We start from the raw sequence: 8,041 nt of genomic DNA on the forward strand, positions 1-8,041 counted from the left end.
ACACTCTCCTAGTCAGTCTTTCTATCGTTTTTATTTTTATTTATTTTTATTTCTCTGCAGTTCCGTGTTAGAGTTGCCATAGATCCAGAAATAAAACACTGCCGACTGTCGATTTTAGGAACATTAAGTTGCCAGTTATTCGCTTCACAGCCAGTGTGTGTGTGTGTGTGTGTGTGTGTGTGTGTGTGTGTGCTTGTGTATGTTGGTGTATCTGTATGTGAATGTCTATGTGTGTGAAACTGTGAGTGTGTGTGTGTGTGTGTGTAATAATTATAATAATAATAATAATAATAATAATTGGTTTATTGGGTCATCAGTGATACACTGACAATGTACATGGGGTTCACTTAACATAGTATGCTAAATCTAGGACTAGACTGAGTCATGTGCACAATGGATGGAAAGGCGCTGTTCTTGTACCTGTCAGTCCTTGGCGCTCTGATCGGCACAAGCTTGTTAATGTGCCTTGTAGCGCAAATTGGTGGGGGAGCGTCAGGTGGGAGGAAGTGTCGGTGACGAGGGTGACATAATAGCCCCCTCCCAAACTTCCCCAGTGCCTCCCGATGCCTCTCGGAAAGCCTTGGCAGACTCAGGGTAGTCAGGGCGTTGTCGTAGCCATCATAGGCAGGGCCCAGGATGATCTTGCACGCCCTTTTCTGTGTCCTCTCCAGCTGCTGCTGTTGTGTGAGGGTGAGCGAGGAAGACCACGCTGGGGAGGCGTACATGAGGTAGGGAGTATGAAAGCAGTATAAACTTCACGTAGCTCCTTTGCTGGCGTTCCCAGTGACTTGAGTCTACGCAGCATGTACAGTTTATATGAGGCTGTCCTCACTATGTTGATGACATGTTGCTTCCAGCTCAGCCGGTCATCCACCGTTACACCAAGCAGTCTAGTGGACTGGACCATTTGGAGGGGATGGGCGTCCACTGACAGCTGGGGACGAGCCATGGCCTGTGAGGAGGTACAGAAGTGCATCACCACAGTCTTGGTGTGGTTGATTGTCAATTTGTTCTCCTCAGTCCACTTCTTGAGTCTGTCCAGGGTGGACTGGAGTGGCGAGTTGTCCAGCTGCCTGGTGTTGATGGGAATGCCAACGGTACTGTTGTCAACATACTTCCACCGATGCAGGGTGTCCGTGAGGGCATCGTTGATGAGGATGAGGAAGCACAGTGGACCCATCTTGGTACCCTGGGACACCCCACAGGTCAGGGGGTTGAGAGAGGAGATCGACCCCAGATACCTGACGGCCTGATGTCGCCCGGTGAGGATGTCAGCCAGCCACGCCGTCAGCTGTGGATGGAGTCCCAGTCGTATGGTCTTGTTGATGACAACAGTGTTGTCAACAAGGTCAAATGCCTTTCTAAAGTCAACAAAAGCGACAGCCAGAGAGGTGTTGCGTTTGTCCAGGTGGCTGTGTAGGAAGTCAAGAAAACTGACAAGGCAATGAGTAGTGGAGGAGGACTTCATGTTACCAAATTGTTGTGGCTGTGTTAGTGTGTTGTAGTGATCAGCAATAGTGCTTTGCTAGTGATCCGTGAGAGTGTGTGTTGTGGTGACCCGTAGTGACCCGTGATTGTGTGTGCTACCTTGTGTGAATTTGTGCGTAATGGCTTCCTCGGCAGAGAGCTGTGTCCCCACTGCAGGTATTGAAAAGGACTACCTTGAATTAAAGGAGGAATTTCTCGAACTGAAGCGGGAGGTACAAATTCTCAGGCAGGAGAAGTCACAGATGAGGGAATTGTTGGAGGAGATATTGGAGGAGAAAGAGAAAAAGGCTGAAGGTTGGACACTAGTTAACAAGGGTGCAACGAAGTTCACTCTTAAAAAGCAAACGGAAGTTAAGACCACTAATGCATTCGACGCACTACGGGACGAATGTGAAGGGAAGGCAGAGAGGGAAGTAGAGGAGAAGGACGGTGAGAGAACTTCCAATACAGGTAAGTATAAACAGAACAAGAAAGGTAAGAAAAATGTTGCTGTTGTTCGAGACTCCCAGGTGAGATATCTGAACAGGGCTATGTATACTCCAATCGCTAAACATGTGTGTCTTCCAGGGGCCAGGTTGGCTAATGTAGTAGAAAAAATTTCAAATATCGTAAAGGAAAGTGGTGACAAACCCACTGTGTGCCTCAGTGTAGGAGGCAATGATATTAGTAGCCGTAAGAGTGAGGTACTGTGGAAAAGGTACAAGTTGATGTTAGAAAAGGTTAGGGAGAGGGGAGGAACCCCTGTAGTGCTTGGTGTTTTACCAAGGTGGCGGGTTGGAAGGGAATGGTTGAGCAGGGCAATAGGATTTAATTGCCGCCTTGAAAGGTATTGCAAAGATAATGCAATACCTTTCATAGACAGCTGGGACCAGTTTTATGGACGGAGTGCCTTGTATAGTTGGGATGGGACTCATCTTAGCAGGCAGGGAGTTACTGTTTTAGCTGGAATGATAGATAGGGAGTTGGAGGGATTTTTTCGAGATTGAGAAGTAGGTGTACAGGAAGATGCAGCAACTACACTCAGAAATCATTATCACCATGTTTGGATAGATGCATCAATACTTGCAAAATTAAGAACAAAAGTTCAACCATTAGTGTAGATACATCCACTCAGGCACCTCAAATTGAGCAGGCGATGATAGATGATAGAACAAGCGATGATAGAAGGGCGATAAGCGTTAGTACAAAAAAATGTTATATTAGTAAAGTAAAGAGTTTCCCAGTTAATAATAAAATAAATAACAGTAAATGCCAAGGTAGAGGCATAACTACTAGTAATAATCTGAAAGTGTACTACACAAACAGCCGGAGTTTACGTAATAAAATGGATGAACTGAGGGCTTTAATTTGTATAGAGAAAATAGACATTGCCGTTATTAGTGAAACTTGGATGAATAGACACTCGAGAATTTTTAGCAGAATATCAGATAAAAGGCTATAATATTTTTGTGTCAAACCGTCAGGGAAGAAAGGAGGGAGGGGTAGCTATTTATGTAAAGGATTCATTAAACTGTTACAATAAAGCAGACATTAAAGTAAATAGGGACACAAAGTGTCTGGGTTGAAATTAGTAACAATAGGGAGAAATTAGTCTTAGGAGCAATTTACAGATCTCCTAAATTAAGTAGAGCTGATAGTAAATACCTTTGGGAGGAAATTAGGAAAGCATCACAGTCCAGTTTAGTAATAATTGTAGGGGACCTTAATCTGCCAAGGATAGATTGGAGAAATCAGACAGGAGATGCAGAGTCAGAGGAATTTCTAGAGGTAATACAGGATAATTTCCTTTATCAGTATATCAGGGATTCCACCAGAGGTAATAATATACTAGATTTGGTTTTAGCTAATAAAGAAAATATCATTAGCGATATAGAGGTTGGTGGACGACTTGGTAATAGCGATCATGAAGAAATTAAGTTCAAATTTATTTGGGATGTCTGTTCCACTGAAAATACCTCCACCGTTCCTAATTTTCGTCTAGGAGATTTTGATGGCTTATGAGCTTATTTTTGAACGGTATTCCACAGGGAGATTAGCTATTTGAGGGAATGCCAGGTCAGTAGGGAACCCCAGGTCGTAGGTCAGGCGCAGGAAACACGTGGGAATGTCCATCAGGTGTCTGTGAGGGGGGAGGTGGTAGATAGGAATGTAGTCCAGGTGACGGAAATTAACTCAGCTCCAGTACCAATCAGACGTTCGACCAATGAGAAGTATAACGAGTTAATAAATATAATACATGGAGGCCAAGATAGATATATTCCTTCAAAACCGTTTAGAACGAATAATTCGGAACCAAGATGGTTAAACAACAGATTAAAATCTCTCATAGGCCAAAGGAAAGGAATATATAGAAAAATAAAACATGGAGAGGAACACTTACGTAACCGATACACGATTTTAAATAAAGAAGTAAAGAGGGAGATAAGAAAAGCAAAGAGAAGTTATGAAATTAAGGTTGCAAGTAAATAAAAAAAAAAAAAAGGGTTTTTATCAAATGTACCGTACGAAAAATAAAGATAGGATAGGACCACTCAGAACAGAATCAGGTGACATTACCAGTGAAGATAAAGAAATATGCTCCATCCTAAATAATTATCTCATATCAGTATTCACCAAGGAAAATCTAGGCCTGGTCCCTCAAGCAGCAAATATTTACCATGAGAATACGGAAAATAACTACTAGTAAGGAGGACGTACTGAAAGAAATTAATAATTTAAAACCTCAAAAATCGCCAGGTCCGGACGATATATATGCAAAAATTATAAAAGAAAAAAAGAATAATTATGTCAGCCACTTTTAACGTTATTTAATGACTCTTTAAGTTCAGGAGAAATTCCCGGGGCGTGGAAGACCGCAAACGTAGTGCCCATCTTTAAAAAGGGTGATAAATCATTCATTTTTTTTTCATTCATTGCCAGACGCCATGTATCCCAAACAGGGTGGCCAACGGCTTAGAGTTAATTGTTTTACAGGGAGGGGCACTAATCCTCCACCAACCCCACTTGACATATAGGGATGCCAACAGCATCTGGTGTTCCCAGGCGGTCACCCATCCAAGTACTAACCAGACCCAACGTTGCTTAACTTCGCTGATTGGATGGGAAGCAGTGTACTCAACATGGTATGGCCGTTGGCAGCTGCGTCGAATTATCGTCCGATAAGTCTAACGTCAATAGTAGGAAAAATGTTAGAGTCAGGTTTGGCAAATAAGATTTGAGAACACTTAGAAAGATTTAAACTTATAAACGAAAGTCAGCACGGATTCAGGCAAGGACGATCCTGCCTCACAAACTTGTTGTCATTCTACTCGGAGGTCTATGAGGCAGTAGATAGTGATAAAGCTTACGATGTTATTTATCTGGACTTTAGTAAAGCTTTTGATAGGGTCCCACACGAAAGGTTAGTTAGAAAGGTTCGAGCACACGGTATAGACGGCGATATCTTAAAATGGATAGAATCCTGGCTGAAAGGACGAAAGCAGAGAGTATTAATAAATGGAACTAAGTCGGACTGGGGATTAGTAACTAGCGGTGTACCACAGGGTTCAGTACTCGGTCCCTTATTATTTATCATATATATATAAATGATCTAGACTTAGGAGTCAATAGCAGCATCAGCAAATTTGCTGACGATACAAAAATAGGGCGTATCATTAACTCGACTGACGATTGCCATAACTTACAAAAAGACCTCGATACATTGTCCAAATGGTCTAAAGCTTGGCAAATGGAATTTAACGTTGAAAAATGTAAAGTACTTAACGTAGGTAAGACCATTGGAGATACTAAATACAGCTTAGGTAACAAAGAAATTAGCAAATCGGAATGCGAGAGAGATCTAGGAGTTATGATTAGTAACGACCTTAAACCAAGGCAACAGTGTATTAATGCGAGAAATAAAGCAAATAGGGTCCTAGGATTTATTTCGAGAAGCGTGAGCAATAGATCATCTAAAGTAATACTGAAACTTTACCTAGCATTAGTAAGGCCACATTTAGACTACGCAGTACAATTTTGGTGTCCTTACTATAGAATGGATATTAATTCGTTAGAAAATGTACAGAGAAGAATGACAAAAATGATACATGACGTCCGGAACCTGTCATATGAAGACAGACTGAAAAGACTAAGTTTGCATTCGCTAGAGAGGCGTAGAGTAAGGGGAGACTTAATTGAGGTGTTTAAGTGGATGAATGGTATAGATAAGGGAGATATTAGCAAGGTACTTAAAGTGAGCATACAGGTTAGAACTAGAAATAATGGTTTTAAACTAGAAAAATTCCGTTTCAGTAAGGAAATCGGTAGAAATTGGTTTGGTAATAGAGTAGTAGATGAATGGAATAAGCTACCTAGTAAAGTAGTTGCCGCCTCTTCCATTGAGAGTTTCAAGCATAGGCTAGATAAGCATATGACAAATAAGGGGTGGATATAGAATAAAGAAAATCTTATAACCAATATTAATTCATAATTTTTTTCTTTTCAGGTTACACTATGATAGTCTCTATTCTCCTTTCACACTTTCCTGTAAAATGTCCAAGCCAGTTTTTCTATACGGCGTGGTGTTCTTTCTGACTTTTTCCTGCCGGCTTCGGCTGGAGAGTTTGGAGGGCGGGGGAGAGCCTCTTCTTTGCTATCCTTATCTCATTCAAGTAGTTCAGTTACTCTTCTAGGAGCTGCCTAGCATGGGCTAACCGGCCTACTGCAGTTATCCCCTCTTCTTATGTTCTTATATATATTGAGTTTTTAATTTTATCATATGCCAAGTCGAAATCAAAATCCTAGCAAATAAGCTCGGGATAGGGGTAATGGCAATTGGTCTGAGGTCACTCAGTGATTGTGGGCTATGGATTTTGGGGATGGGTGTTAAGTAGGAAATTTTCCAGTCACTGGGGCAGGGGTTTTGAGATAATGAGGCATTAATTATGGAGGACAGTGGGAGAGCAAGTTCTGGGGCAAATTCTTTGTAAATTTTGATTGGCAGGTCAGAAGGTGTAGTAGATCTGTTATGCCTCAGTTTCTTCAATTTTGTAGCTACGTTGGCCACCTGGACAGAGGGGGATGGTGAGGGGGAAGGGAGGTAGGCAGGTAGGAGAGAAGGGTCGAGAGGGGGCAGACTCTGACAGATAGAGGCAAAGTGACTGTTAATCTCTCGAGCTGCTAGGTCAGGTGATAAGTCAGAGGTACAGGGAAGAATAGAAGTTTGCTTTTGTAAGTCACAAAGAGCTTTGACTCTGCTGAACCACCGACTGCTGTCTTGCTGTTTGAGGTGATGTAGTTTGTTTGGGTAGTAGGATGACTTGGCTGCCTTACTCCCTGATGACCCTGTTCCTCAGGAACCTGAACAGGACGCGGTCGGTGTAATAAGTCCTGTTGCGTTGTTTGATGAGTCGCTTGAGGCGTGGTGTCATCCATGGGGCATCTGATGTATCCACAGAGAAATCTTTGACAGGGAAGAAGTGGTGAAAGGCTTCAGTCGTAGTTGTGGTGTAGTTCCTCCACTTGGTATCTACATCCTCAGCGTCCAAAACTTCCCTCCACTGGTGTTGAATTACCCACCTTCCAAACTCCCTCATGGCAGAGTCCGGCATAGGGCGGTGGTATCGGGTGACCCTTTGCCTTGGCATGGAGGTGTTAGGTGCCGGCGTCCATAGAATGGTGATATGGGTGCTCCGGCCGAGAGGGGGGAGAGGTCGGGGAGGGGAGTACTGCTGGGCCATATCAGTGATGATAAGATCGAGGGTTGTATGCTCGTGGGTGGGGAAATTCACGACCTGAGTAAGATTTAGCTGGTGTAAAATTTCACTGATGTCCAGGCAATTGAAGTCCCCACATACAACCAGCTTTGCAGCAGGAAATCTTACTCATAGGGCGTCGGTAGTCTCAATGATGTAATTGGTGAGGAGGTGGGTGATGGGGGCGCGTGGAGGGTGATACACCACACACACAATGACAGATGCAGTGTGACGGGGGCGAAGACGGGGGTTAGCCTAACCCACAAGGCCTCAACTCCCTCGGGAATCTCAACACTGAGGTGTGAGGGATTCAAGTCAGCATGACAGAACAACGCTACCCCTCCACCCCTGCGATTAACCCTGAGATGGTGAAATAACACAAAGTTTTGAATGTTACACAATTCAGGGGTAATCTGCCACGCCTCTGTAATTGCCATCATGTCACAGCCTGTAGTGTGTGTGTGTGTGTGTGTGTGTGTGTGTGTGTGTGTATGTGTGTGTGTGTGTGGAGTGCAGTGGGGTGCGAAGTGATGTGGTGAGGCGTGGTGCAGTGAGACGTAGTGTGGTGAGGTGTGATGCGATGTGGCGTGGTGTGGTGAGGCATGGTGTGATGCGGCGTGGTGCGGTGCGGCGTCGTGTGAGATGAAGTGGTGTGGTGCGGCGTAGTACGGTGCGGCGTGGTGTGGGATGGTGTGGTGTGGTGCGGCGTGGTACGGTGGGGCGTGGTGTGGGATGGTGTGGTGTGGTGCGGCGTGGTACGGTGGGGCGTGGTGTGGGACTGTGTGGTGCCGTGCGGCGTGGTGTGGTGCTGCGTCGTGTGG

At 44.1% G+C, this 8,041-nt stretch overlaps 1 non-coding gene and 1 pseudogene across 1 annotated transcript; both read right to left on the bottom strand.

The window, feature by feature from the left end:
* Positions 1-347: 347 nt before the first annotated feature.
* Positions 348-7,660, bottom strand: LOC145418791 (uncharacterized; annotated as a pseudogene).
* LOC145418841 (5S ribosomal RNA) lies at positions 4,506-4,624 on the bottom strand. Its single transcript, XR_013900746.1, has one exon. It is a non-coding gene; the product is annotated as a 5S ribosomal RNA (ribosomal RNA).
* Positions 7,661-8,041: the final 381 nt, after the last annotated feature.

This window comes from Coenobita brevimanus, chromosome 116, assembly GCF_032717465.1.
Source record: "Coenobita brevimanus isolate Jiangsu-jjx chromosome 116, ASM3271746v2, whole genome shotgun sequence".
Classification (NCBI taxonomy): Eukaryota; Metazoa; Arthropoda; class Malacostraca; order Decapoda; family Coenobitidae; genus Coenobita; species Coenobita brevimanus.